The following is a 26,864-nucleotide window of genomic DNA, read 5'->3' as shown; positions in this document are numbered from 1 at the left end:
CTCTGCTGTGAGTGCTCTTACAAAACACTTTTTTCTCTGATCATATATCTAGAAGCAGCTATTATATACCTATGAGATTTTCCAGTTTCTAATCTAATTGTATTACTTTGTGTTTGTGTTTTGATTGTGACTTTTGATGGTGTAAAACTGTTGATCGGAGTACTTGGGCCGTTTTTATTTGCCGATTCTTCACAATTTTTTTTTATTTAAAAAAAAAACTGATTATATGTTTCTTATGTATGTGCTTGCTACTAGTGTTAGAGATTTTTGATATATATTGGTTGAGTTTAAATTATACATAGTATAACTCTAAATAATATAACACTTTCTAATAATTTATTATTAAATTTATATTTTAAAAATTTAACCGTTATATTACATATTTTATATATTCTTAACCTACATACTAATTTTTATATTAATCAGATTTATGCCAATATTCCAGGAAGGTAGCTTTTTTTCTCTCTCTCAAGAGCTCTTCACCCAAGGGAGTCATCGCCGGCGGTCGCTTTTTGGGCTGTGTGTTCCTAAGCTTCGACCTTTATTCTTTTTGTTTTTTTTTGTTTTTTTTTTTTTTTTGTGTACCGTCTTTAACCTGATAGGTGTAGCCGTCTTGTCCCTTTTAATTTTTGATCCTTTCTATAGCTTCTCATCATTCCCTTTCGGCTTCTTTTCTCCTACATGCAAGTAGCGTGGCACTTGGTCCTTTCAAGTCAACTCTTCTGACCATCTAGACTTATAGTGATCTAAACTAAATCCTTTTCATCCTTTCTTCTTTCGCTTTCCGTTTCTTTTTCCCTTTTTGCCTTGAACTTTCCCCTGTTTGTTTTCTTACTTTGTCTGCTTCCCCTTTCTTTTCTCCAATCCCTTGTTTTCTTTTCTGTTTGTACCTTTCACTACACCATCTTTCTCCTTGTCTTTTGTTCTAAGGGTTCCTTATTTTTTTCTTTGGTCCTTTGGCACCACTACCTCTGCTGCATGCAAGGTGTCGCTACTGGTCTTGGACCTATGGACAACAATATTGAAGCTAGAGAGTATGGCTGGACAGATAGCAGCGATACAAACTATAGTAGGGACATGTCAGCAGAGGAGATAGAGCCTGATTTGCTATCTAGTGATGACGAGATTCCCTTTGCCAGGCATGGGCCTATCATAAGACCTGATCAAGATGATGTAGCTGCTTAAAGAGATTTTTGGAACAGATGTGCTATTGGCTTTCTCTTAGACTATCGAAAGTTCTCGGTGAGTTATTTTCAAAATATTATTAATGCTGCTTGGAGACTCAGAGGCCTAGTCACTGTGGTGGGTCGTGAATCATATTTCTATATACTGCATTTTGAGTACATTGAAGATCTTCAACATATCTGTAATGAAGGACCATGGGCCTTGGAAGGGGCTTTGCTAGTGTTAGAGAAATGGAGACCTAACCTAGTGTTGAAACGTCTTCAATTGAACCACATTTCGGTTTGGGTGCAATTTCATGGCCTTTCACTAGAATACCAATATCCGGAATTAGCAGAGTATATGGGTCAACTAATGGGTACTGTGGAACGGGTTGATTGGGAGGATAGAATACCTAGAAATATTAGTTTCATGCGTGTTAAGGTGAGGGTGGACCCGTGGTTGCCAGTTATTACAGGTTTTAGTTTAAGAACAGATGAGGGATCTAACTTTAGGATTCAGTGCCGATATGAGAGAGTCCACAAATTATGTACTCGGTGTGGACTAATAGGACATACTCGAAGACAATGCACACGTTGCATAGATGATATTGAACGAAGTTTGTACAGGCAGAGAGTGAGAATCCAAGATTTGCATCAGGTTCAGTTCAGGATTGATGCCTTACAACCTCAATTCTCGAATGAGTTGCGAGCTTTTCATAGAAGAAGGTGGACAACACAAATAAGATTTGGACATCTAACCCAAACCTTAGGACATGCAGTGTAACATCCCGTGAGTTTAAAAAAAAAAAGGGTTAAGTCAGAATTTTTGTGGACCAATATGCCCCCACCTAACCCCACTACCCATCACACGATCCTCTCCCTCTTTTCTCTCTTTGGCCGGTCACTCCCACTCTTATTCTCCTTTTCTTTTTCTTTTTCAGTCAACACAACACTCACACACACTCCTCTCCCTCACCCTCCCACCGGTACACTCCTCATCCTCACCTCTACCATTTTTCTTGCAAATCACTAGAAAATCCTCAAGAACATCACACCTTCACATAAGTAAATTGAGGTAAAAGTTTTAATCTCTTTTGATGAGTATTATGTTCTTATTTGAGGTTATTTTACCCAAGCTTTAATGATGATTTTCATGTGATTTAAGAGCTTTGGAAATGATATTCATGTGTTATACTTATGGGTTTTGGTCTTGGTGGATGTAATTGTTGAGTGAGTTCATGCCTTTTACAATGTTGGGTATCTAGGGCTTGTTATGGTGAAAATTTGGGGGTTTTGAGGTATATCTTGTGAAATGAAATTGTGAATATAAATTTATAGTTTATTTGGAGCTAGTTAAAGATCTAAATTGTTTGTTTGAAAGGATATTGTGATTTTGGTGTCATGGGTCTCTTGATGATGTTGTGAAAACCATGTGGAAACTATTTATAAATTATTGAGGTTTTGATGTTAGAAATAATACCTTGTATGATTCATAAGTATAATGGGAGTCTATGTCTTGTAAAGTAATTGGTTGAGAAACTTTGGAGATGGAAAATATTATTTGTGAGGCTAAATCTAGGCTTGCCTAATTTAGTGCTTATTTGGCAATTCCTAATATGTAGCTAGATACAATTTCAAGTTTTGTGCTCATTGTGATAGATTTGCTTGACATTGTTTAGGTTCTAGCTAATCTCCCCTTGGAGCTTGGAGAATTAGGATTTTGCGGTTGCTAGGTAAGTAGCTTTTTAATGGGTATTTTTGAAAAATAACCATATCTTATAAATATTGTTTTTGGGTCAAACACATTTTGGAAAATTAATGGTGGAACTATGTTTTTCTAAAAGGTGTTGTGTTATGACCCTACTATATATATGATTATATATGAAAATGCATATTCTTATTGCATATGGGGGATTTGCATGATTTGTTAGCAAAGAAAAGACTAGCATCTTTGATTAAATTCTAGAAAATGCGTATTATGGATTTATTGCATTATTTGCAAAAATATAAAGATGCTTTATCTTGGCCTATGTTATTTGGGAAGTTAATACAAAATCTCTTTGGCAAGAAATAAGTTGAAGGCATTGAGAACCTTGTGAATATCTTGGGCATTCAAATGTTTTATGAAACTACTTAGAAGTGAAATTATGTATTTTGAATTAAAGTTATGTGAGCTCTTTATGTTCTACCCATGTGCTGTGACATGTGATTACTCGGTGATTACCTAGCTAGATACTATAGTCTGTGTGACATTAGTATCTTAGCGCCCGTCTTTGTGATGGTTATGAGTTCCGGCTTTGTGTCGGCGATGAGTTCCGGCTTTGTGTCGGCAGTTTAGTTCCAGCTTTGTGTCGGCAATGAGTTCCGGCTTGTGTCGGCGATTATCATGTGGCCTTGGGTTAGATTTTCTAGTTTGGAACGGTGTGTTATTGCTCACAGTATAGTAAGTAGTTTCATGTTGAGATATTTTGAGGAATGTATAGTATGTAATCTCATGAGAACATTTTGAGAAGTTTTGTGCTGTGTCAATTTATTCATTATTGTCATATTATTTTTGGGAAATAGTTTTGTAGAAACTATTTGGAAACTCCTGAATTAAAAGCATGATTAGTAAATTGTTACCATCAAGAAACTTGCATTTCCCCACCCCCTTTAATTATGCTACTTACTGGGCTTTGTCTCATTCTATTATTTTTATAACTTTTCAGAGTAGGCAACAATCTTTTGAGACAGCATTTTTGGTGGCTAATAGTAGTTAAACTAACTACTGATGGAGGCTGAATTTTTGTGTAATGGATATATTAGATGGTGTACATCTTAGTCTAGGCTTGACTCATTCTTTTGTATATTATAGTGGTTATGACTGTATTTTCCACTGTTGGGACAAGCTGTTGTTATGTAATGGTTGTTTTCAGACCTCTATTCTTTTGTGGCCTATGATCCTTGTAATTAATGCTTAGAGCTCTGACTTACTCTGAAAGTATATTCTATGGGATGATTAGGATAATTCTTGTTGTTGGCACTTGATAATAATTATGTGGATTGAATTGTCAAGAAGGAAAAAAATTTACAGGTACTTGAGACGTCTCTCTCATGTTTTGGACCCTTTGGGGTTTGGGGCGTGACATGCAGCACCTTTTGATCCCTTCCCTGAGTACTCTGAGCCCAATACACCAAGTCTACCACATTCACCCCAAGAACCTAGACTTGACACTACAAAACCACCAGAAAGTCATAATCAAACACCTAACTTCAACCTTCAAGCCACCTCTAATTGTCAACCAAATAACAATGAATCCATTCTCAATACTACTATTAATCTCTTAAACTTGAACAATAGGATTGTACCTCCTACATTAGAAAACTCTCTTGTCTTAGCCACCTCAATCCCTACCAACCCAGAGACAGTTAACCAGGAGAATGACCAGGCAGCATATCAGCAAATGCAACAAGATCACACAAGTAACATGCTAGCAAGAAACAATCTCTCCACAAGACCTCCGTGGGCAACACCTGAAGATTCAAATGTGACATGGGCTTGGATTGAAGGAAATGACCCCTTCATAAGTAATGGACAAAGTCAGTATCAAGATTTTGAAGCATCAGAGACAGAGAGTGATACAACAGCAGTGTTGTTTAATTTGGACAACTTGAATGAGGAAAGGCCTGAACCTGTACAATCTCGGCCTTGGATGAATGGCTATATACCTGAGTCACCAGACTCCTTTATTGAATCTCTTGTGCAAAGAGTTAATCATGGGAGATTTAAATTTGAATTGGGAAGTTCAATCACTGGGCCGAGCCTACTACCCACTCAAATTGAGGAAGCCCAATCTAAAAATGTAAACCCAACTAGCACAAAAGGCCAGGACCTAGACCAATGTGTTACTGCCACTGATCTAAGCCCACATGCAAACCTCTCTAGCTCTAGCCCGGCTTGGCATACAGAAGGAAGGGTAAGGGATCTTAGCCCTTTTGAATTGCTCACCTTAGGCCCAAGCCTATCACTTCCTACTACCTCAGAATCAACTCCTTTTGCCAACCCCACCTTGACCTTAACTGCACACCCTATAATAGTGCTAGAGGAGGATAATCTATCAGAGAATTCAAGGAAGAGCCTCAGGAAAGAGATAGAGAAAATTGGTAAGGAAAGCCACCAATCAGTAGTAATCAATCCTTAAAAGCTACTATCAACAACTAATAAAACCACTACTAATGCTATGTCAGAAGATGTGTTTTGGGAAGCTGGCCCTCAACAGCTTCCCCAGTAGCCATAAGGGCCCTAAGCTGAAATTGTAAAGGGCTGGGCAACCCCTTTGCAATTCTGTAATGCCAAGAAAAGCCCAAGAATATAAACCCAATATTTTGTTTTTGATGGGAACCAAGTTGGACTAAGATAAAGGCTTGGACTTTTTGAGGAAGTGTGGATTCTGGAATGGATGGGAAGTTCTAAGGGAGGGACTCAGTAGGGGTCTTTTGTAGGGATGGTTGTCAAAGCAGAAGCTCACAGTCCAACACAGCTCGAAGCACATGATCCACTTAGAGATGCTGGATTAAGAAGGTACTCTTCTTTCAATTACTTTTATTTATGGGCAACCTAACCACTCTAAAAGAGAAGAAGTTTGGCTAGAACTTAAACACCCTAAGCAAATAGCTAGGACAAACTGGTTTTGCATAGGGGACTTTAATCAAATTTTGTCCCATGATGATAAATTTGCTTTTAATAGAAGGAAAATAATTAGGGCAGAGTTGTTTCAACAAACCCTGAATGAATTGGAATTTTGTGAACTTGAGGCTAAGGGTCAAAAATATACCTAGATGAACATAAATGTTAAGACATATGTGATTCAATGTTAGGAACATATGTCACTATTTTATGTAATTGACTAATCCTTTGACAGAACGCATTTTGCTTGTAATTGGGTAGATCTAGGATGTGCGTAATACTTCAAGGAACAAAGTTTCAAGTTCAAGTGTTAAAGTCATGCAAGTTTGTCCAAGAATCAAGTGAGAAAGTGTTGGATTTTAAAACTCGACAGCTAGCTCGAGAGCTAGTACCTATCAAGGTTTAAAAACTACTAAAGCCCGTGGCTCGATAGCTAGTTTGATAGATGGCTATCTATAAAGGTTTATGAAAGTCAGTTTTGCAAGAGATGATTTTCATCCAATCCGTGAGCATGTGTTTAGGCTTTCTTTTCTCACAACCCTAAACATATATAAGGATTGTTTTAAGGGCTTATAGTAAATGCAACTCAATGCAAAAGTTTTTCACAAGCATATTGTGAACCAAAGACATATGCCCTAGTTCATCTTTCTCTTGAAGCAGCTGCTGTATTTGTACACCGTAGGGTCTTATGACCAAGGAGCTTTTTGATCATCATTGTGTGATGAACTAAAAAACTTTGCAGCCAACAACTTTCTCAAGTTGGTGATTAAGTCGCTTACTGGGATCTGTGCATCTATTGGTTAGTCAGGTACTGGGAGCTGTGCATTGAAAGGAGAGATTGTCACTATAGAACAAGCCCGATTAGGTATTGGGGTAAGAGTTCAACTGTAGGTTGGTATAAGGTACTGTGATTCCTTTACTTATAACCGCTTGTTTTGATAATAGTAGATTCTTAGGAGTGATAACCTTAAAATCACTTGGTGGGGTTTTTGCCGTGTAAGTTTTCTCCATTTATAAACAAATCACCATGTCATTTTAATTTTCACTGTACTTTAGTTAAGTGGTGACTTGTTTGTGCTACCACGTATTTTGCATGTTAATTTGATTAATTAATAAACTTGGCTAATTGATCAATTAATTCATCACAAGGGGTCAATACATTCTTGGCCTATCAATAAGAGAGGATGAAACCTTTGTCATGGAAAAATTGGATAGGTCTTTTGCCACTGTGGATTGGATCAATACTTACCCTTAATATACTCTCCATAACCAATCTATCCTAAGATTTGACCATGGAGCCATTCTCCTAGACTTAGAAAATAAATTTTAAGAGAAGGCCTTATAGATTTGAAAAGATATGGATCAATCATAATGAATTTCATAATGTGGTCCAAAATGCTTGGAAAGTGGTAACTAATGGGTCAAGAGCTTTCCAATTACAGAATAAATTGGCTAATGTTAGAAAACAGTTCATTGAATGGAATAGAAGGGTATTTGAAAGAGTGCAAAAGGAAATTAGGGTCAAACACCAGCTACTTTAGAACATGCATGACTCTATTCACACTCTAGAGGATGTTAGAAAAGAAAAAGAACTTAGGGAGAATATAGAAGACTTGCTGACTAAGGAAGAGATTAAATGGGCCTAAAAGGCAAGGAGTGATTGGATTATCCAAGGGGATAGGAACATAAAGTACTTTCAAACTGTAGTTAAACAAAGAAGAGCCAAAAATAGGATTGTAAACCTAAGGCAAGATAATGGGACCCTGATTGAGAATCTTAAGGAGATAGAAAGAATTCTTGTGTCACACTTCAAGGATAGGTTTACTGAAATAGATCCTAAATCAGTTCAATGGATTCTTGGTGAGTTAGAATCTTTACCTATTCCCAAGTTAAACCATCAGTAATTACTTCAACTTGAAAAACCACCTACAAATTTTGAGATTAAACTGGCAGTCTTTCAATTGAGTCCACACAACTCTCCTGGTCCTAATTGTATCTCAACATTTTTCTATCAAGAGTACTGGAATATTGTTAATTAGGATATACTAAATTCTGTTCATGCCTTCTTCCATTCAGGTTCAATGCTGAAAGCCTTAAATCAAACCTTCATTACCCTTATTCCTAAAGTGATGGTACCAGAGGAGGTCTCTCATTTTAGGCCAATAAGTCTTTGTAATGTCACTTATGAGATCATATCTAAGATTATGGTCAATAGGTTGAAACGTTTAATGGATAAGTCTTTGTAATCTCTGATAATTTCTTTCTTGCCCATGAAATTATTGATACTCTAAAGAAAAAGAAGGGTAGAAAGAAAGGATATAGGGCTCTCAAAGTTGATATGTGTAAAGCTTATGATAAGGTAAGCCGGAATTTTCTTAAGCCAGTTTTGATCTGAATGAATTTTGGCAATTATAGGGTCCACAGGATCATGGAATGTGTTTCCTCAGTGCAATATGCTCTACTCCTAAATGGTAGTCCCACACACACCTTCCTTCCAACCAGAGGAGTCAGATAAGGGGATCCAATCTCCCCCTATTTATTCCTGTTATATGCCAATATTCTATCCATTGCACTCATACAAGCTGAAGGCCAAAAGAAAATTAAAGGAATCAAATTAGGTAGAAATGGACTCTCTGTGATGCCCCAATTTGATTGATTGTGTGATATGTGTGGGTGTGTGATGAGTCCCACATCGGGTATTTACTGGATTGAACTGGGCTTTATTAACAACTACAAGGAGCCTCAATTGTAACTAGTCCTTTTGAGGTATAGCGCAGATGTGGCTAGCGCTTTTCCTTAGGTCGTTACATATGGTATAAGAGCCGGCTCGGTAATCCCGTGTGGGCTCAGAGACACTACCCCACAAAGTGGGCCCAAACGAGGACGTTAGGGATTTAAGTGGGGGAGATTGTGATACCCCAATTTGATTGATTGTGTGATATGTGTGGGTGTGTGATGAGTCCCACATCGGGTATTTACTAGGTTGAACTGGGCTTTATTAACAACTACAAGGAGCCTCAATTATGACTAGTCCTTTTGAGGTATAGCGCAGATATAGCTAGCTCTTTTCCTTTGGTCATTACACTCTCTTTCACACATCTCTTCTATGTTGATGATTCCTTATATTTTTTCCAAAATGATAGACATTCCTTGAATAATTTGAAGGGCATAATTCTCTGGTATTGCTTCCTCTCGGGTTAAAACATGAATTTCACAAAATCTTATTCGTATTGCTCCCCTAATATCCCCTCTTCTATTCAGGAATCCTTAGCTGATGCCTTGCAGGTAAACTTAGTCTAAAATCCTAACAGATGTCTAGGTTTGAACTTTAAATTGAAAGGTAGGAGAGTAGTAGATTTTGAGGATTTGGTAGAGAGGCTTCAAGCAAAACTTTAGGGTTGGAGTGCAAAATTGTTGTCTCAAGCAGGTAGGGCAACTCTAATCTCATTAGTGCTTCAGTCCATGTCTTTATACACCTTTTCCTGCTTCAAAGTACCAAAGGCGATTTGTAACAAACTAGATGCCATGATTAGAGACTTATGGTGGGGGCATAACAATGGTACTAGGAAAATGCATTTAATTGGGTGGAATAAGATTTGTAATCCTAAGAGTAAGGGAGGACTTGGTTTCAAAAAATTCAGTGATTTCAACCAGGCAATGCTGGCTAAACAGTATTGAAAGATTCAAAACAACCCCAACTCCTTGCTAGCTAGAACCTATAAAGCCAAATACTTCCCTAGGACCCCTTTAAAAGAATATGCCCTAAGCCATACCATTCTTAGACCTGGAGGGCCACTGCAAACCCTCAAAGTACTGAGCTACATAAAGGAAGATGGATAGTGGGTGTAGGGCACCAAATACCTTTCACCCATCCTGACTAGGGATGGCAATTTAGATTCGACCCACGGATACCCGATCCGGCCCGACCCTAATGGGCCGGATTTTACCCGGCTCGATAAAGAATAGGGTCGGGTATGGGTTAAAAAAAAAAACCCGAAGCAGGTTCGGGTCGGGTCCGGGTTTTATCAAAAAGCTTGAAACCCGACCCGAAACTCGACCCGGATAAGACCCGGTTATTAGGAAATTACTAAAACCCTCTATATATATAGCTATAAACACTAACCCTAACTCCCTCATTTTTCAGCTCACGCCTCCAACCTCCTCACCCTCAATCCCTCATTTCAGCTCACACCTCCTCAGTCCCTCACCCTCGTCCTACACTGCCTAACACAGCACACGGCCTCAGATAACACACGGCCTCACACCTCACGCAGTCTCGCTCTATCTCACGGCCTTACACCTCACGCAGTCACGCTTCGTCTCACGCTCCTTTCACCCTCTCGCATGGTCGTCGCCCTCGTCATGGACTCACTCTCACCCACCCTCACGGCCTCACTCTCACTCTCCAGGTACAACCGATCGCACCAGATCCTAAGCCCAGCGGATGTTTTTCCCTACGATGATCTATGCCCTTGCCTCAGCTGCACACGCCACCGCCACGCGTATGTCGCTTGACAACATCGACGTCGATATCAGATACGAAAGAATCGAAATAGGGATTTATTGATTTTGTTTTCTGTTTTCTATTTGTGGTTTGTGTTTTTTTTTTTTTTTTTTAGTAAAAAATATGTATTAACAGAGAAGTGACAAAAAAAAAAAGCTAATTTGTGTTTCTGTTTATGTTTGGGATTGTGATTTGTATTTTTTATTTTTTTGATGGTGAAAAATCTGTATTAACAAAGAAGAGGAAAAAAAAAACTGATTAAAAAAAACTGTTTTGTTTCCTCTTTTTTTTACCCCAAAAAAAAAAAAAAAAAAAGAGGAAAAATCTTACACTATGGCATAATGCATTTACTTATACTCAAAATCCTACACAAGCTGATTTGGCGTAAGATTTTTTTTTATTCTTCATATTTTAAGCTGGTTGGGCCTATTTTAGGCATCTGGGCCTTAAAAAATAATTTATTGTGATTGGGTCATGATTTCGGTTGAAAATTAGACCCAAATTTGGCCTAGCTGGACGGGGCCCGTGGAGCCCGGCGGGGCGGGTCCGGGCCCCGAAAAAAAACCCGTTTAGTAAACGGGTTGGGTTTGGGCTGTGGGTCAGGTCCGGATATGAAAAAACCTGGCCAGAACCCAACCCATTGCCATTCCTAATCCTGACTAGTTTCAAGCTCCAAGTAATACCTTAATGGAGCTTAATTTGACCAATGGAACAGTGGTTGATCTTATTGTTCCTAATCCTAAGTCCTGGAATTGTAACCTCTTAAGGAAACTATACCCACACCCTATCTGCACAAAAATTATGAAAACTTCTATTCCTAAAACAGGTGATAACCCTGATAAGCTAGTCTGGAAACACTCAAAAAGGGGATTATAGTGTGGCTCAAGCTTACTCTCTTTTATAACAACTCCAAACCACATCCACAGACAGTGGTCCTAGTTCCCTTCAAATATCTCAATCCAATTGGAAGCTCTTCTGCAAGGTTAAACTGCTTACTAGAATTCTCACTTATGTTTGAAAAATTATGTAGGACAGCTTACTTGTGTTTGAAATCCTTCATAGGAGAGGGGTCATGAACTCTTTTATCTGCCTGATGCGTGATTTAGAGGTGGAGTCTGCCTCACATCTTTTCTTACATTGCACTTTTGCATGAGCTATTTGGTGTGGCTCAACTCTTGAAATCAAAACAATAGAGCTAAATGCCTACTCAGTTAAGCAGTGGATATGGAATTATATCAACACAAATAGTATCACAGAAAGTGCAAAGATGGATCTTCTACAGGTTGTGTTCACTACCCTTTGGTTAATATGGAACCATAGTGAAAGTTCAATTAGTGTATAAAACACTATGAACGTTTAGACTCCTAATTAATAAATTATCAATTCAAGCTTAATATCAAACAATTAATGTGCGGAATATGAACATAAGCTTAATACAGAATTGATAAACAATCTAAACCAAATAAAATTACATCCACAGTAGATATTAAATGGCAAAGATTAAGGGAAGAGAGATACAAACACAATCCTATTGTTCCTAATCCTAAAAGCTGGAATTGTAACCTCTTAAGGAAACTATACCCACACCCTATCTACACAAAAATTATGAAAACTCCTATTCCTAAAACAGGTGATAACCCTGATAAGCTAGTCTGGAAACACTCAAAAAGGGGATTATAGTGTGGCTCAAGCTTACTCTCTTTTATAACAACTCCAAACCACATCCACAAACAGTGGTCCTAGTTCCCTTCAAATATCTCAATCCAATTGGAAGCTCTTCTGCAAGGTTAAACTGCTTACTAGAATTCTTACTTATGTTTGAAAAATTATGTAGGACAGCTTACTTGTGTTTGAAATCCTTCATAGGAGAGGGGTCATGAACTCTTTTATCTGCCTGATGCGTGATTTAGAGGTGGAGTCTGCCTCACATCTTTCCTTACATTGCACTTTTGCATGAGCTATTTGGTGTGGCTCAACTCTTGAAATCAAAACAATAGAGCTAAATGCCTACTCAGTTAAGCAGTGGATATGGAATTATATCAACACATATAGGATCACAGAAAGTGCAAAGATGGACCTTCTACAGGTTGTGTTCACTACCCTTTGGTTTATATGGAACCATAGTGAAAGTTCAATTAGTGTATAAAACACTATGAACGTTTAGACTCCCAATTAATAAATTATCAATTCAAGCTTAATATCAAACAATTAATGTGCGGAATATGAACATAAGCTTAATACAGAATTGATAAACAATCTAAACTAAATAAAATTACATCCACAGTAGATATTAAATGGCAAAGATTAAGGGAAGAGAGATACAAATACAAGGACAATACAACGATGTGTTATCGAAGAAGAAACCAAAACTCTCGGTGTAAAACCTCTCTACCGCCTTTCAAGCGGTAAATAATCCACTAAAAAATGTAGTTGGGATACATGAACAACAGAAGACCCTCCAAACTTAATCTACCCAATGTACCTAACCCCTCCAAGCTCCTACTCCAATGAGGTTATGCCGAACCTATTTCTTCTTTAGCTTACAGGATTTCGCTATAAACCATAGCATCAACCAATATGAAATTGGTCCCTTCCTAATTGCTTTCCAAACACCAAATGGCCTTCTCACAGATGTGGGTTTGGTGAAAAAAAGTTTTGGTAATGAACCTTTCAAGGATGTAACAATGGAGAGGAAGAGAGTAAAGGAATTTGAAGAGTCTCTATGTGAAGATTGTGGATGAGTCAATTAATCTTGTTTTTCTCTAGGGTTTCTCTCTCAAAATTCTCTTTGGAAACTCTATACATTTCGTGGGTATAGGGGTCTATATATAGTGGGGTGAGAAAGGAATGCGAAGAGTCAGTTTTTCCCAAACAGGGTGATCTAGTGACTTGGCCTCGCGACTGAACTGAGTCGCGAGTTCAAGTAGCGAGCTAACGGCCTGTCCAGTCTGGGACTTTTGTCCTGTAGTACAATAGCTGGCATGAATCTTCAGCTCCTCTGCATGCTTCACATGTGTGCCAATTTTGGCGGCTTGCCAGTCGCGAGTCACCCGCAAGTCCCAGCCGTGAGTCTTTGCATCCTTACACAATTTTGAGCATTTCTTCACACTCTCTCACTAACTAACCTTACATGATTCCCACCTAAGTACAGGGTTACTAATTGCTAAAATACAAGCAAATTTGGCATGGAATAAAGCCAACAAGATGGTTGATAAAATTCAACCTTACACATAGAAATGTGGTTCTTCACAAAGGAAAGGTCCCCATTCCTTTGGAAGTTGTGCTAATGTTCCAATCTCTTATTTGTAGGTGTAGAGAGGCATTTCAAACTCACCAGGATTAGAGGCAAATATACAAGCCAAAGCAAGTATCTCCATGCTTACTCAAAATTGGCAAGTCCTGATCAAGGTGGCTACTTCCAAAAATAGAAGAACAAAAAGATGTGGCTTTGCCTTTGAAGCTAGGAGGATGGATGGTGCTCTACTGTTTAGAGGTGGTGCTAGCTGTGGAAGACCAACTCAGCACCTTGCAGCTCAGGAAGCTCAAGTGGAGGTTCTGATCAAATCTACTGCTATGGATCTTTTCAGAGCTATTATAGTGAGTAATGACCAAAAACGAGCTGAATTATGCAACAACCACAGGAAGGCGACTTGGCAGGACCAAGCCTTGGCAATGGATCTCCAAAATCTCCACCAACAGGGTCTGATCACTCATTTTTTGTTAGTCCCTAATGTAGTGATAGGCCAGGTTTTGTATCTAGCTAGAAAGTCGCATAGTTCCCTATCTGATGCTTCAAGAAATATGTGTCTATTAATGACTAATCCTTGTAGCTTGTCTAAACTTTGTAGCTTCTAACTTTTATCTTATAATAGCTGTTGATTCAGTTTTTATACCACCAAAAAAAAAAAAAAAAAAACAGATGTTATTTACTATTCAATCTATAAACTCATCTTTATGTATTATTTTAAACTACAAAAACTTGAATTTAAACAATTGATTGATAACATGACTATTAATATTTGATCATCTTGAAATTTTACAAGCATTGAGGATATACGAAGAAAATGTAATCTAACGGTTGATTTGTAAAAATTCATATCCAATTAAAAAATATTGAGAGATGTAACTTTACTTAAAATACATTAGGTGTAACTTTAACTCAACCCTATAAATATATAGGGTTGAGGGTGTAACTTTGACCCAAATCTGGTTGAGGGTGGCTTAATAAAAGGGAGACATGGCTCCTATTTTATAAAATAATTTCAAATAATAAATATTTTTTTTCTTCATATAGATTATAGATACCAATACATATCTTTAAATTTTGGATGAAAGTCTAGCTTTTGACAAAGGAAAATATATAACAAGCTTTTAAGTTACTGGTCGTTGGGTTCTGTTTTAAATCCTAATTTGTATATTTATAAAATATATACCCTGCAATAATTTGATCTATGTATATTGGAAGGAATGGTGTTTAAGATTTTCACTTTTAATTCAATATTAGTAGTTGAACTAACGTTCTGTTTGTTTTAATGAAAAAATTTGTATAAAGATAGTTTTCCGTGTTTTTCAATGTTTGGTAGTATAAAAAAAAATGAGCTAAAGGAAAACTATCTTTGACAACATAAAAAGTACGACTTGTTTTTAGAGATTGTTTTCCACTAAATATTTTTTAAATACAACTCTATTTCATAGCAAGTTAAATAAAGGAAGTTATGGAATTATTTTTCAATTCATATAAGGTTACTACCAAATATAGGAAAATGAGATAGTTTTATAGAAAATGTTTTTTGGAAAAAGACTCATTTTCCAGAAAACATTATCACTAAAAAAACTATTATAATAAAAAAAAAAAATTCTTCTTCTTCTCATAAATAATACATATATATATATATATATATTTAATTAATTAATTTATATATTAACATATTCTAGCGGCTCTTGGTTCAAAAGCGAGCATGACTCACAACTATGAAATGGAGATAGGTTGAAACTAGCTGAGAGTAATTCCAAAAGTATGTCCATACCATATGTGATATGACAAGGATGTATATAAATAAATTCACCAACAATATTTATTTGTTTGTTTATTTTTTATTTTATGTGAACCAAGGATTTTTTTTTTTTTGAGAGATAATTACAAGATGTTGCTAACTTCGCAGCTCAAACTCTTTTCCCCTAGATCCCTACGCACTTTGTGCATGATGATGTGTCAATTCAGCTACAAGGCCTTTGGCTATGTGAACCAAAGATATTTGTTGTATTGTATATACATTACATGTAGTGCAAATTATTTGTGCTATTTTTGGGTTTAACTGACTTAGCATGAGTAACAGTTCAATTATGTGTGCATATCTATGTGTGTATTTATATATTGCAAAATTTCAAGGTGATTAAAGATCAATAGTCATGTGATCTATCAATTGTATAAATTCAAGTTTTTGTAATTTAAAATAATGCGTAAAATATGAGTTTATAGATCGAATGATAAATAACATTTGATTGATATGAAAATTGGCATGCATGTTTAGAATATATAGAATATGTAATCCAACGGTAAAATTTTCAAAATATAAATTTATTAACAAGTTATTGGGTGGTGTAATATTATTTAGAGTTACACTAAATATAACTCGAACCTAACCCATATATATATATATATATATATTGAGAGAGAGAGAGAGAGAGAGAGAGAGAGTATTTTAATAAAATATATTGTAAAACATATAAACTAATGTAGGTATTTTTGAAAAGTAGTTATGTAAAATAGAAAAAGTAAATTTTAATATAAAAATAAACAAAAAATTGTGCACGAGCTAATGCGAATAATCTAAAAATAAATCAACTACATTGATTAGGCATACTGTGATCGTCAACCATCCTAAAGTACGTTGTTTTCTTTTTAATTTTTTATTATTATTTTAGATGGAACTCTCCTAGAGTAGTTGAGTTAACAAAAGTATTAATTGACATATTTTTCAATGAATATGGATTGGTTGGGATAATTTTATTATTATTTTAGATGGAACTATCCTAGAGTAGTTGAGTTAACAAAAGTATTAATTGAGATATTTTTCAATGAATATTGATTGGTCGGGATTGAATTAAAAATAAAAAGAACTTGAATTGGTTCGGGTTTGGATTTATAAATTTTGTAATAAGTAATCTATTCTAATCCACACTATTAATTGTTTAAAAAAAAGGTTTATTATTGATATTTTTTGACTCAATTTTGATAAAGTTTATATTTTCTTGTGTAAATGTAAACATTTAATTAATAATAAGCTTGATTATTTGAATAAGCCTGATTATTTCATTTTTTATTATTATTGCAATTCTTTTGTTGAGTATTTTCATATATTAATTACACTTAACAAAATCACCTCAGCCCAACCTAACTTGGTCTTTATGAGTTGGTTTCTAAGGTTATTATGGATTGAGTTGAGTTGGGGATTTCCCAATTCAAAGGCGTCCAATTGGGATGAAAAATGACCTGAATTCAATTCAGCTTAACTTATGCACACTCTTGTATAAACCTTTTTTTTTTTTTTTTTTACAAAAAAGAATGTTGTGCTTCTTCTATAAGTAATTATAATAATGACTCTTTAAAATGTGTTCAGAATCTTGATAAGATAAGTTTACATTCATGAAAGACGCAGGAGAGATAGCACAGCAACTGGAGATTCAGCAATGAAAAATGGGTTGAAGTTCAAATGGCTATCTGTCCCATCCAATGATTTATGTCGATCATGTGAGAGCTTTGGGGGAACTTACACAACTGATCGTCACAGTAATTTCGCTTGCCCTTGTCATGGAGTACCGCGTCCATATAATCGGAGATTAGACAGAGAATAAAAAGGAAAAAAAGACAACGTGAACCTACTGCAAGTAGTAAGATTCTTTTCAAACGGTACTCTGAGCTAGAATAAAGTCCCAGGATATGTTGGGATCTGATGTACGACAGGTTTTGCTATTTTTCATAATTGAGTTGTAGTCTTTAGTGTTTTGCAGAGTGTATTATGTACAATTTGAAGTTTTATTAAGGACATATATTAATAAAAGCAAATGCTATCAATTACCGCTTGTTAAGGTTGTACTAATATGAATTTTATTTAATAAAAAAATTGAATAAATAAAAGAAAAAAAAAACATAAAATTGACCCCATAGTTTATTTTAATATTTTTTTTTCTCTCTATATAGTTGATCCCACAACCTAAAAGCTATAAAAAATATAACATAAAGCTGCAAAAAAAGTACAATTGGCTGCAATTAATGGGCACCTTATGGTGCCCGTTAACACAACCCATTAAAGCATTCCTAATAGGCTCTCTAAAACCAATTTTGGAAAGTAAACACACAAGAAAAGCCTAGAACAACCTCTCTAACTCTAATTTATTTATTTATTATTATTAGAGTTGTTACAGTAGCTCTCTTGAAGAAGAGAGCACTCTGTAGCAATTACTGTAGTAACTCTGAACATTATTATCCCTTAAAATAATCACCCAGTTGAATAAAAAATGATTTTTTCCTCTTTCCTCCATTTCTCTTTCTTCCTCATCTCTTTCTCTCTTCTTTATCTCAACGGCTACAAAACGTGGAACACAATCCAACACAAAACAATTTTTATCATAAAATAAATGAAATCAGAAACAAAAAGAAAAAAAAAATGAAAAAGAAAGAGAGACCCATATGGTTTTTGTTCTCCAATGGCTCTCTCTCTCTCAAATGAGATTTGTCATATTATGAACTTTGGTTTGTGGAGTTGTAAAATTATGCAAGAGGTATCTGGTGAGAAATTAACTATGTATTGTTCAAGAACAAAAGTGAAGATAGAGAGAGGAGAAAGAGAAAGAGAGAGAACTATTGGGTGTTCTGGAGTGAAGCAAAAAAGCAAATACAAAAGTGAAAAAGTTGAAGATAAAGAGGAGAGTGGGTATATGTGTGTGGAGGAGAAAAAACAAGAGAAAGAAGAAGAAGAAGAAGAAGAAACATATGCATGAAAAAAATAAAGAGAAAAAGGAAAAATAAAATAAAGAATAAGAAATCAAAATTGAGAAATGTTACCACAATATTTTCACAATATTTTTGCAATAAATTGTAAGTGATGGATTGTTATTAGCTAATATTGGCGGGAAAAAAAATAATTTCAATAGTTGGTTCAAATTAAAACTAATAACAACTTACCACATGATTTTTTTGTGAAATTATTGCAAAAATGTTGTAAATGTAACACTTCTCATTAAAATTAGATGATCTTATAACTCAGTATATCGTTGTAACAAGTGCTCAATGATATTTGTTAAAAAAACATTATTGGAAAATTTAAAAATATTTCCGTTGGAAGATTAAAAAATATAGATGTTGAGAATTTGAAAAATATAACCATTATGAATGGATGAAGGAAGGTTAAAAAAAGAATAAAGAAATAATGAAGAAATAATATTTTAATGGGATAGAAAAAAGATAGAGAGTCTGTTCATACTCCAAACAGTACAAAAATTTGGAGAGATTACTAGAGATGCTCTTAATAAAACCCTTTTCCTATATAGTGTAAAACTTTATGTTGATATTATTTGCAATTATTTGAGTAAAGGTAGAGGAATTTGGGTGATGGATTTTACTAGAAGAAAGGGAAATAAGGGCTTCCATTTTCCTTTATTATATATAGAATTATTATCTTAGGTATTTTTTTAACCTAATTTTGTTGAGGTAGGTGGAGCCTGGTTTGTATTTAACTTGAATTATAACCTAATCTGATATATATAAAAGTGCTTCGATTCTAATGGGAGATTTCTTGAGGTAATATTCAGCCCATTTTTAGCCCATTGTGGATCTTTGTATAGGATATAAATACTGTTATTTCTAATCAAGGTTGGTCACGTTGTGTAGAGAGAAAAATTATATTGCCGCATCTTATATTTTTCCCTTAAAATAGTAAATCACTGTAACTTCATGGACGTAGGAAAATTGTCGATCCATGTCGTTTCCTGTGATGTGTGATTGCCTTGTGTGTGTATTATTTTTCTATTTATTTTTCGCTTCTCACAGATCTAAAAATTCGTATATATTCCTAACAGACCTTATTGAGACTAGGTTTGAAATAGAATTTCCGATATGATAAGTTTTCCTGTCTAGTTCTTACCCTCTGTTTCATCCACCCTCCACCAAAGGTTTTGCATTATGTAAATGGTAATACAAATTGAGTCACTTGATATTAAAATACAAAAAATGGTAGATGATTGAAATAATTAGAATAAATATTAAATTTTATTTTAATTTTGGGCAATATACTTTTAACTTTCTTGAAATTTGGATAATAGAATTTTACAGAAATTAAACTATCCTAACAATTAATAAGAGAAATAAAATTTTAATTGGAGTATACTTTTTAATTTCTTGAAATATAGGTGACAAAATTTTAGCTAAATTAAAACACCTAGTAATTAATAATATAAATTAATTTTAATCAAAAAGAGTGCAACCACTTTTCACAGGGAGAGGATAACTAATTTAAAAAAAAAAAAGAGAGAGAAAATAACTTATTTATTTATTTATTTATTTTTTAAGAATCGAGAATGGAATTACTTGATGCAACCCCTATTTCTAGAACTCAACTTTTTTTATTGCATGTTATAATGATTTACAAAATAGTCTTCTCTTAAACTGATCATCTTTACATTACAAGTCTCACATCTTGCATGCTAACATTAATTAATATGGCGTGATTTTCAAGTTTATAGTCGAGTTTCCTTTAAAAAATAAAACTCATCTTTTTTAAAGATGATTTTTCTTTAACATGGTGAAACTTATCATTTAAAAAAAAAAAAGAGTATTATCGTGCTCAAAGAAATGTAGAATTTATTTTGGAGAGACAAATTGAAGAAAAGCTTATTTCATTGCTATTTTAGTAAATAATTTTTCTAAAATATACTATTTTACATAAAAGCCCAAATTTAAGGAAATTGTTTGAGCTGGGCCTTGGGCTTGACATGTAGTGCGTTTTGTTTTGGATTGGGTTTAATAGGGCCTTGATCCTTTTGTATGCTAATTTTCTTTTGGGTAAATTATAAATTACACTTTTAAAGTTTGGGGTATTTAAATTTACATTCTAAAGTTTTAGAATTTAGATTTTACCCTCTAAAATTTGGAGGTATTTGGATTTATACTCTGACGTTTCAGAATTTGGATTTTACCCCTTAAAGTTTGGAAGTGTTTAGATTTTACCATTTAGGGGTGTAATTTGCAATTTATCATTTTCGTTTTAATTATGTAATTTGTTATCTTTTAATTAGTGAACGGTAGCATATTTGATATTTCTCAGCTAATAAGGAAGGGCTCCTCTTTAGTTTAATCCCCAGCCTATGAAAAGGCGCTTTTCTATATATATATATATATATATATGGGGTGAAAGTGAAACACGTAGCTAGGCCTTGACACCCAAATACTAATGCACCTTTTTTTTTTTTTTCTTTTTCTTTTTGGCAAATTAATAATTTAATAGCTGAGGGAGAGAAATTTAAACCCTTTTCTAGTTGGAAACACTAAAGAGTGCTAGTTAAACTACAAAATTTTTGATATTAATGCACTTTTTTATGGATTTACATTTTTAATTTTTTGTTCCCTATTTCTTTTCTTTCTCCCTTTACTCATTTCTTCTCAACCCGCCCATTGCTGATAGTCAATTACATATTTGCTCTCGGACAATTTTTGTGTCTTCCATCAAAATCTATGTTTTGCTGCATAAATTCAAGAAATATATAGGATTCTTGTAGTGTGTTTGGATGGTAGGATTTGAGCACATGAATTTGGATTTAAGTGATTAAAATCCAAATACCTTATTTGAATAGTTTACAAAGGGTGAAGGATTTGGATTTGATGAACCAAGGACTTTCAACCTTAGAATCCTTGAATTTGAAATAACGTCTAAACATGAGATTAAATTCTATAAGAATATGATATAAAACCTAAGTTTTAAACCCTCCAATCTCAACATACCACATCATCTTATTACATATTAAAAAATAGGCACAACCACATCCAATCAATTATAATACCCATTTGAAAATCCAATCCAACTTAGAGTTTATTGAAATGTTATTAGGTGTGGTAGGATGTATTGAGTTTTACGTAAAAAACTGATGTAACAATATTTTCTTAGACAATCCATCCTTACTAAATTTAGACTCTTTTAGAAATTAGTATGACAGACTAAACATTTATGGATTTGGAATTAAGCCATTTCAAATTGATCACTTTAAAATTCACATTTTTAAATACAAATCCAAATTCAAGTATTCAAACACAACCTTGAATCATGAGATTAGATCATTTGAACTTTTTTTTTTTTTTGAGTAAACAGTAATACATATTAGAACACACACGAAAATGGTAATATTAGTGTTTTAAACCGGGTTTATAATACATTACATAATTAAAGTACAACTACAAAAGGGTCTAACGTTTGTAGTTGTAGACTGGGATTATAAACAGTGAACACTAGACACACACAACTAATGTGGGATAAACATCACTATTTTTTTTTTTTTTTAGTAAACAGTAATATATATTAGAACACATACAAAAATAGTAATACTAGTATTTTAAACTGGGTTTATAATACATTACATAACCAGAGTACAACTACAAAGGGCCTAACCTTTGTAGTTGTATACTGAGGTTATAAATAGCAGAAACTAAACACACATAACCAATGTAGGATAAACATCCCTATTTTTTTTTTAGTAAACAGTAATACATATTAGAACACATACGAAAATAGTAATACTAGTGTTTTAAACCGGGTTTGTAATACATTACATAATCAGAGTACAATTATAAAAGAGTCTAACCTTTGTAGTTATAAAACGAGGTTATAAACAGCAGACGCTAGATCATTAGAACTAACTCTAGAGATTCATCTACAATAACATGAGTGTTATTATGGATATTACCAATTTACCAAAAGTCTTGCAACTTAATTAGCTAGCATCTTCTAGTATTGTATGAGTGGTTTTAAGGAATAATGATATTACCATTTCACCAAAAGTCTTATAACTTAATTATTTGGTACCATTTTATTTCTAGCTAATTGATACATACAGGGTCAAAACCTCTCTCCCCTTTTAACTATTGAATTATAAAAAAAGAAAAAAAGAGAGAGATATTACTAGTTTTGCTACATAGTCTTTACAAACTAAAGTGTCTACAATATACTAATTAATCCAGAATCCCAAAAGGATTATGCTCATGTAATATTTCATGTCAAACACAAACTTAGAGTTTAGGGTCTCAAGCCTCCAACTTCAACTAATTTTTGTTGACTGTAGTGTTTTTTACTTTGTGGGGCATGGTGTGGTTGGTTTGAAGTTTGAATTGCCACAACCTTATGTCGGTTATGTAGACCGAATGATCTTGTGTACCTGAATTGTTTCTCGATATTACTACTAGTGAGTGCCAAAATAGTGATATTTTCCTATTTAGTTTGAACATTGAACTGTTCAGCTATATAGTTCAAAAATTAAGGATATATACACGCACACACTAGAGTAATCATACATGCTTTTCTCATGTAATAATGTTTTTTTTTTTTTATTTATCTATTTTTTGGGTTTAATATTATAAAGTTTGTTAATGGTCATTTCGCAACAAATTTTATGGTCCAACAGAAATGACTAAGCCCAATTGCTTAGTGGGTTCGACTAATGTATCTTATCAACGTATTCTGCTTTGTTGTATGGCCCAAGCCCATGCAAATGGTTGGAGAATTGAGTAAGAATGGTTTCAGTGGGTGTGGGTTAGTTCCCATTGGACTTTTTACATAGGCCTAGTCCATATGTGCCACGAAGTGGGCTAGGGACGCTGGGGGCAATTACATAGGCCTAGTCCATATGTGCCACGAAGTGCTAGCGGGACGCCTGGGCAATAGGCCCATGAAGGAGGTTCAATGTCAGAAATTTCTACCCCAGATTTGGCTCCATGCTTTGGGTGATTGTGCCCTTAATTTTTAGCTTAGCTCCATTTTTCCACACCAAGGCATGGCTGACTCTAAGAAAAAGGCTAAATAGCCTAGTCCACTCAGCCACCCAAATGTAGTTTTCCAAGGTCTACAAAGACCAGAGACAATAGTTATGAAGAAAAAAACAACTTTGTTTACAAAACCAAGCAAAAAACAACCAAAACCTTTCCCTAAACATAAAACATAATAGCATTTGAAAGGTCCAAGGCCTTCCTCCCAACCAAAAAACTGGTCACAAGCATCCCCTAAAGCTTGATATAAATATGCATCACCAGCCCACAAGAAAGGCAACGTTTTCCCTACAAAAAACCCAAAACTTTGACACAAAAGCCCAGTCAGCCACCTAGTGTATGGACAATTTGAAGGGTTGGAGGTGAAAATACTGATATCGAGGAACTCTCCCTTTCTTGCTCGGGACCTCCCTTAAGTTCTTCCTCTCGATGACTGTGGGTTGAAATTTTTGACTTATGAACATATAGTTTCTGCACTTTCTTGTGTTTTCATTTTGTGTTGGTTTCTCTTTCCATAAAGCACCATTAGCCTTTGTGTACCTCGCATTGTGAATTTTGGGCTTGGCTCTCTAAATAACAGACGAATTTAACGAACCTAAGGGGAGTTTTGGCTCATTTCTACAATCTTAGCCTTTGTCGTAAAACGTCCCTAACAAAGTTTAAAAGTGATATATAAATAATCATTTGTATTTTTTTTTTTTTTTTAAGAAAAATGTAAGGTAACGTGGAGAATAATGTTTAAGTGCTTGTGCTTAAATAACCCTTGGGGTGCGAGGTCATTCGACAAGTATAGGTGCTTGTAGAGTATAAGCGATAAGGATCAGGGTTTAAGTCTCCATGAGAGTATTTTAGAGAGAGAGAGAGAGAGAGAGAGATATTTGTTTGTTGTTTGTTGTTTGTTGTTGTTGTTGTTTTTTGTTTTGTTTTGTTTTGTTTTGTTTGTTTTTATTTTATTTTATTTTTATTTTAAGTTAAACCCCCTAGAAACATGCAGAGGTTGTTCGTCCTTAGACAAGAACCAAAACTTGTGACTAAATCCTCCCCTAGAAACATGCAGTCAAACTCGTGTGTAATTAATTCAAGCTTCATCCTAGCTAAAAGATGAGTGTCCAATTCGTATTACTGTATTAGGTCATTGTCAAAAATTTTTTTGTCTTGTATGCACATTTCTCAAGAGTAAGTGAGTTTGGGGGACTTTGAATTTCCTCATGCGTTGTCGAAACATCTTGGACACCAAGCTTACTAGATGAGCTATACATGGGCAAGACCTACAATAAGCAAAATAGGAGAAAGTATCCTATGGGACACTCTCTCCATGTCAGCAACTTGTTTGGTGAGACTACCCACTAAAAATTGGACATGTGTAGCAAAATAAAAATACCATAATACCCTTGAAGTTTTCAATAGCCCGCCCATTTTTCCCACTTTTTTGCCACTGAAACACCAAATGTTTTTCTTTTTTCCAATATTCAAAACACAGCTCTCTCAAAAACAAGAAATAAACTCCCTATCACTTCTAGCTGCTGACGGAAAATCACATCTGCCGTTGTCGGCAATCTAGCTCCACCTAGAAAAGTTCCAACAACTGCTCTAGCCTGACGACAACACCACGAAACACCAGAGTAGAGGTTTTGGTGATTGAACGGTGGTGGACTGATTGTTTCCACCACCCACCTCACCTTTATTTCAAAATCCACCCAAAAAAAATGTGATTAGATATGGTGAGGATATTTTGAAGTCACATTTTTGGTTTTTTTTGTTATTGTGTTGTATCATTTCTTTGCCAAAGTTTATCCATTTCTTTTATTTGTAGTACTTTTTTTTTTTTTTTTGGTTTCAGTTCGTCAAATGACCTCTCAAAAGGAACCTTGTTCCTTCAATTCTAATTAGAGCCTTATTGAACCAATAGTAAGTTTGTTAAGTGGCTATTCCATTTTTTATTCATTTTGAAAAATTCCATTGGTTGTTTTTTAATTTCTATGTTGTTGCTGTGCAGGACCTTTGTTTTTAATTGGAGGATTTGATTCTTGACTAACAGGTATGAATTACTGATTTTTAACAATTCATTCTAATTTGTAATATAAGTTTTGATGAAGTATTACGTATATATATATATATATATATATATATATATAAAAGGTATTTGAGGAAATACAATAAATACTCTATTAGTATCTGAGTTAAGTGAAAATTATAATATTTTGATTATGGGTATGATGCCCAGTTGAGTGTGTTGTGCGTTTATGGCTGAGATACAGAAGCATTGCCCCCTTCCCTTTCTTTGGGCATCATAGTATTTACTGTGTGTTGTGTCTTTACTATCTATGATTTCAACTGAGTATATGAGCATTAGTATATGAGTGTTTACTATCTTTGTGTGTCTATGGCTGAGATATAGGAGAATTAGTATATGTTTTAAAAAAAATTTTTTTTTTTTTCTCTTTTAATTTTTTTTGAAAGCTCCACTTTGTCTTTTCTAATTGTTTCTATGCAATGCTTAATTTTTTTTTCTTGTTTGCATTAGACTAATGCAATGGAGTTTCAAAGAAATGTTATTGATGTGGCTAAGAAGAATGATGGAGAAAAAAAATGAGAATGTCATTGATGTGGATGAAGGCAATGATGAAGGAGGAAATATTGAGAATGTAACTTTTATTGAAAGTGGTGAAATCAAAATAGGAATGCAAGTGAGTTCCAAAGAAGAGGCATATAACATGTATAATGAATACACTTTAAAGAAGGGGTTTAGCATTTGAAAAGCAGCTAGACGAACAGTAAATGGTGTTGTTAGGCAAATATAATTTGTGTGTTCTAAACAAGGTTTTAAAGAATTTGAAAACCCTTTTGATGTGAAAAAAATACAATCATTTAGAGACAAGGATAGGTTGTTGTGCTAGGATTCGGTTTGATGTAAAGAATGATATTTGGACTATGTCACATTTCAACGATATACACTCATGAATTAGCAAGTCCTAAAGAAACGTGTAATTTGTGATCAGGTAGAAAGTTGCATAGTAGACATGGGAATATACTTAGCAATATGTTTGGTGTGGGTATGAAAGCAACAAAGTCATACTCCTTTTTAGCAAAGGAAGTTGATGGTGCAAATAATCTTGGGTTCTTAAGGTGAGATTGTCACAACTTCTTGCAGATTGTAAGAAAAGAAATAATTGAAGCTGGAGATGGGCAAAGTATCATTAATCATTTCAAAAAAAAGGCAAAGTCAAGATCTAGTGTTCTTCTATTCAATGCAAGTAGATCAAGATAATAGAATGACAAATTTCTCTGGGAGAGATGGTCGGTCAAAATTAGATTACAACTCTTTTGGAGATGTTATTTTTTATACTGCTTATCGAGCCAATAAATACAACTTAATTTGTGCACCATTTGTGGGGATTAACTATCATTGGAACAATATTTTATTTGGTTGTGCATTTCTAATAAATGAGACAATTGAGTCATTTATTTGGTTGTTTGTGACTTTTTTGACTGCAATGGGAGGTA

Source organism: Quercus lobata, chromosome 9, assembly GCF_001633185.2.
Source record: "Quercus lobata isolate SW786 chromosome 9, ValleyOak3.0 Primary Assembly, whole genome shotgun sequence".
Taxonomy (NCBI): Eukaryota; Viridiplantae; Streptophyta; class Magnoliopsida; order Fagales; family Fagaceae; genus Quercus; species Quercus lobata.
This window is presented reverse-complemented; position numbering follows the sequence as displayed.